Source organism: Danio rerio, chromosome 12, assembly GCF_049306965.1.
Source record: "Danio rerio strain Tuebingen ecotype United States chromosome 12, GRCz12tu, whole genome shotgun sequence".
Taxonomy (NCBI): Eukaryota; Metazoa; Chordata; class Actinopteri; order Cypriniformes; family Danionidae; genus Danio; species Danio rerio.
This window is the reverse complement of record NC_133187.1, coordinates 26,459,027-26,465,026: the sequence shown is the minus strand read 5'-3', so window position 1 is coordinate 26,465,026 and position 6,000 is coordinate 26,459,027.

The window sequence follows — 6,000 nt, the reverse complement described above, 5'->3', positions numbered from 1 at the left end:
ACACATTAGTTTTAATAACTAATTTTCTAATAATTTATTTTGTCTTAGCCATAGGGGAGGCAGTGGCGCAGTAGGTAGTGCTGTCGCCTCACAGCAAGAAGGTCGCTGGGTCGCTGGTTCGAACCTCAGTTCATAATGTTTTACTAGTTATTTCGCAAGATACTAATATTCAGCCTAAAGTGCAATTTAAAGGCTTAGCTAGGATTATCAGGTTACCTAGGCAAGGTACTAAAGGTTAATGATGTCATCTGATAACAGTGGTTGGTGGTTATTGTTATTACAGATGCGCAGTTGGTGGTCACAGCTGTGGACTCCGCGGATAAACCGCGGATCGGGCGGATGACGTGACGAAAAATAATATTTTAATTAAATTCGGTCGGGTGGTGGGCAGTTGTACTGTTTTTGTAGGCATAGCTGGCGCACCAACGAAAAAGCCTAGGACTGACTCCACAGAATGGGAGGAGGAATCAGATACACTAATTCTGGATGAAGTACAGAAGTATTCCTCTACAAATTTCTGTATAAACGGATCAGCAGAGGAAAATCTACTTTCCTTTTGGGAGAAATAAGGCCAGTCATTCCCATGACTACAGCACCTTGCCAAGAGAATTCTATGCGTTCCAGCAACAAGTGCTGTGAGAGAGCACTCCTTCAGTGCAGCAGGGCGCATCATAGAGGCCAGGCGCTCTCGTCTGAATCCTGACACTGTAGATGCTATTGTATTCCTGCAAAGTGCCAAGAAAAATTCAAACTAGACCTAAGGTCAGACATATTAAACCAATTAGCCTATGTAATTTAGGCTACACATATGCTTTTGGGGTCGCTATGGACAACTACAAATGTGAATATTATTAGGCTTTAATGTAAATGACTTATTATTCTATCTATTTGCTAAAAAATAAAGTGAAATAGGCATTTAGTAGGCTAAATAGCAGCATGTTGAAATGATGTGTCAAAATGCGTTTTCTATTAGGCTACAATAAAAAAATTGTACAGTACAGTGCGTTTAATTTAGGCTTTTTATTTATTTTTGTCCCGATTGGAGATGGAGTTCACTGCTGATATTCTGAGAGCTTTATAGGGTGCTTCTCATTTCTTATTTGAGCATCCTCGTTTCCTTTCCTTGCTTTCCTCCTTTCCTCGTGTTTCCACCCCTCCGGGATCTGAGGGAAAGATGCAAGGAAAAGACTCAAGGGCCGAGGATTCGAATCAAGTGAAAAGACACATCCTCATATTGTTCAGCATCACTTCAAAGAGTCGTCAATTAATACTGAATTTGACTTGCACTTTTGGATTAACTGCATGTCTACATTAAAGTCATTCTCTATTCTCTTATAATCAATAAAGAAACATTAATCTAATAATAAAAAGGAATAAGTCATTCAAATAAAGAGCCCAATCAGCAGATGGCGGGCGGGTGCGGTTTTAAAAATTGGTCAAAAATGTTAGTGCGGATGGATTGCGTTGACGGATGATGAGTTTTGTGATGCGGTTGCGGATGAAATAATAGCCCATCCGCGCATCTCTAATTGTTATTGTTACTGACCATAGAAGTTTATATATATATACATTTTTTTTTCCAGCCAAAAAGAAGAAAAATATAATAGGAAATACTGTGAAAAAAAAAATCTTGGCTCTGTTAATCATCACTTGAAAATAATTGAAAAATAATGATAAAAATATATGATACAGGAGGGGTAATAATTTTGTCTTCAACTCATTAGCAGCATCTCTTGCGGGACACACTTTTCTAAAAATGCAGAGCTAAGGTAAAACTTGTTAGGTTTTTTTTTTTTTTTTTTTTTACCACCACTACATCTTGCACTTTCAAAGTGAAAAAAAAAAAAGATTTCTGTCTGAATAGCCGTTAAGTATAGTGCGAATTAAATTGGGCTGTGTATATTTGTACTATGCTGATGGTGAAATTTACACAACCTGTACACATTAACCTACTGTGTTATAATAATTGAAGTTTGCTTTGCATACTTCATGAAGCATGCAATTCATTTTTATGTGTATGTTAATGTGTGCATATATTGGAATAATAAATATGCTTCATTTGACAGCATTCGTGAACACAAATGCTCAACGTGTGATGTTTTTAAACTGTGAAACATTAACCTGGTTCAGTGTTGACTCTCTGTGGACAAACACAGATTGTTTTCCTGTCAACTGTTAATGTAAGCATATAGTAGATCTATTTTATTGTTGACATGCCTTTTAAACAGTAACAATTTTGCATCTTGGATGCTTTTAATGCTTCCACAGATTGATCTGCCTGATGTGATTTTTCTATGCGCAATTTGATTGGTCAAGAATCAAAGGACTGTTTATTTCCTTAGAAAATCAATGTACACAAGGTAACACAAAACAGTATTAGACTAATAGTAATAGACTGCTGATTGAAAGAAAATAGTACTGTAAAAATACAGATACATAGCTAAAATTGAACTAAAGTTAAAAGTTAAAGTTACAGTATAATACAGTAGTTGGGGTATTTGTAAATCCTTACCTTGAAGAGGTCAGAAGCAAAAACTTCTAAATGCAATTTGAAATTTTCTTCAAAAACAAGCATTTTTCTCAACCGACTTTATATCTCTATGTTAAAATGTTTCACTTTACAGATGATGAAAATGCCCTATTCATCGACATAAATGTAAAATTTACCAGACCTACCCATAAGAGCCTGAGAAAAATGCTCATTTTAGAAGAAAAGTTTAGATGACATTTAGAGATTTTTGCATCTAAACGCTTCATATTTATAGTTGAAGTCAGAATTATTACCCCCTAAATTATTAGCCCTCTTGTTCATTTTTCCCCTATTTCTGTTTAACGGAGAGAAGTTTTTTCAACACATTTCTAAACGTAATAGTATTAATAACTCATTTGTAATAACTGATTTATTTAATCTTTACCATGATGACAGTAAATAATATTTTACTTGATATTTTTCAAGACACCAGTATTCAGCTTAAAGTGACATTTAAAGGCTTAACTAGGTTAGTTAGGTTAACTAGGCAAGTTTGGGTAATTAGGCAAGTTATTGTATAACGATGGTTTGTACTGCTTTTATTCTAGCTGAAATAATACAAATAAAACTTTCTCTAGAAGAAAGAATATTATCGCAACCCAGGCTCATTGTGGAAACGTAGTCCCGCGGACGTTTCTGGAGACCGCGAATATGTCCCGGCGGGTACGTACGGCTGCAGTTTTTGTTTTTGCGAATCCGTGAGAGGCCGATGTTGTGCGTTTATTTGCATCTCAAACGCCTCTCGCGAGTGCAGTTCGCGCCCGTGCTGTTCTCGCATGAACCCACCAGAGGCCAACCAATTTTACCGATTGACCCGCCTGCCCGCTCGCTTCCCTAAACCCAAACAACAGTTTACAAAAGCCATCCAAAAAAAGAAAAAAAAAGCCCTGATTTTTTTTTTACCGCGTTTTCGGATTTCACTGCGTTCTCAACCTGTCACGAAACTCGTTCACTTAATTTTTAGGATTCTGTATTTGTCTTACCTGATTGCTGGAACCGCTCTTCCCCGGACTCAAAACCAATCGCCGTGGTCAACTCCTCTCTGCATCTCAAGCCTGCCGACGTACACGATGAGCTGAGTGGACAAACGGGTTGCAGCGGGGAAGCCCTCCACAAGGAGGTAATCGGTCGGCGGGCCGGCCGGCAAGCGCAAAAGGGAACAGTGTCACACCGCCCCGTAGTGTTCGCTTGAAAAAAAAAAAATGCAGCCATACATACCTCCCTGAACGTATTCCGCTGTCTCCAGAAACGTCCGCGGGACTACATTTTCAGAAGGAGCTTAGGTTGGTTAAACATGATTTGGGAAATATTTAAAAAAGAAAACAAAATTCAAAAAAGGGGGGCTAATAATTCTAACTTCAACTGTGTGTGTGTGTGTGTGTGCATACACACACACACACACACACACACACACACACACACACACACACACACATATATATATATATATATGAAAGTAAAATATAAAATATGGACAAAAGTTTACTTTTCTATGCAATTCTTTGGTATTTTATTGAGCTACATCCACCAACACACTGATTTGGCCTCTGAGTTCCAGTCTCAGTCAAAGTCTTCATTGTCAATCCTCGCATGTGCAGGTATTATAATCTAGAGCAGTTTCCTGGCTCCCTGCCATTCATATTCGGTCCAGAGAAATGTCAGGGCTGTGCAGTCTCCTCTAGGGTCAGTGCACGGGTAGACAGAAGCCCAGAGGCTCAGCTGTGCCATCGCCAGCGGAAATAGAAGAGTTCACTCTCTGACCTGTGAAACACCTGAATGAAGATTTAGAAATCAATGGAACTCTCTCTCTCTCTCTTTCTCTTTCACAGTGTTTTGCCACTTTTTTATTATTAGATCTGAAATACTATTCGTCCAAAAAATGGAAGTAAGTTTTTTAGGCTAGGGGGAATTAAGGTGCCCTGATCAGTGGCTTTAATTTCATAATGACTTTTAACTAAGTTTTCTCCTTGGTAATTTACAGTAGATCAATTTATTGCAATTAATGAATAAAAAATATTTAATTTAATTGAGTAACGAATGAATAAATAAATACAATTTGAAAAGTGCAACAATGTAGCTGGTTATTGTAACAATGGTCGGGTGACAACAAAGTTGAGGGTGCAAATGCAGTTTTTCAACTCAGAATCATGTAGACAATGGTCAAAACAGGAGCAAACAGTATCATGAGGAAAATCCAAAATCAGCATCATGGCCACAGGCAAAGAGAGCAATACAAGTGGCAAAACAACACATGGCTAGACAAGAAAACACTTTGTAATACAACAGGATAAAAAGACTCAGCACTGTGTGTGTGCAAGTGTGGTGTGCAAATAGTCCAGGATATCAGTCTATGATGAGCTTCCAGCTATGTGTACATAATCAGGGGTGATCCGGACTGGTGTGTAAGTGATGTGCCTGTTGGGAAATGTTGTGCAGTTTAGTGGCAGAATTGTAGTTTGGGTGATAGTGAGTGTTTTTTTTTATTTTATTTATTGCATTAAAACATAAATACAATAAGGCAAAACTCGACTAACAACTTTCATCTACATTTACAGAACAGACCACAAATAATAATTAAATCAATAAGACAATATATATTTTTGTCTAACAACTAACTAAACAGTCTTCTTCCTAATTTTAATTTTACAAACTTTAACGGTTTACAGTATAACCAAAATTCCTTTTGGAAAACCAAAAACAGTGGTTTTGTTTTAAGCCACGTGCATTTATGAATATAACATTTCTCCAAAATTACAATATACTTCAATACAAATTGAATATTAACATTTTCCCTAATAAACCAAATAAAATATAATTTTTAGATTTTTAAATTAAGAGGACAACTTGAGAGAAACTTTTAATCAGAGCCAAAAGTTATATACTACTGCTATATAAACAGTCAAAATAAATAAATAAATAAAATGTGCAGCTGTTTCAATGTCAGTTTCACAAAATGTATTGTTATCAGAATTAAATCTATGTTTAAGAAACTCTAAAGATGGGTAAATATCATTGAATATTTTAAAGTGTATTTTTTTAGCTTTGGGAGGTAAGGGGAAGGAATGAAACATATTTCTTAAATCGATAACATCATTTCTGCTAGCTGATAATAGATATTTATCTTGGGTTAATATTGATCTTATTATTTTATTAGGCCTTTCACTGAATAAAATCTTGTCCATTTATCAACAAATAAGGCAGACAAAATGTGTCATTTACATTGGTGACCACATTAACCATCAATACAAACGCCTTCGGGATAGATTTCAATACCCTTTTGTATTACATTCAAAGTTATACTTTTCACAAAAAAAATTCTGTGACTCAAAACCTCACCCTCTTTGTTTAATAGATGGACAACCGACTAAATACCTCTCTCCCACCAATCTTTGTATATGTATATATATGTTACGTGGGGTAAATTGTTTGTAAAATTAATTCTGATTGTTCTGATACAATCTGATGAATTT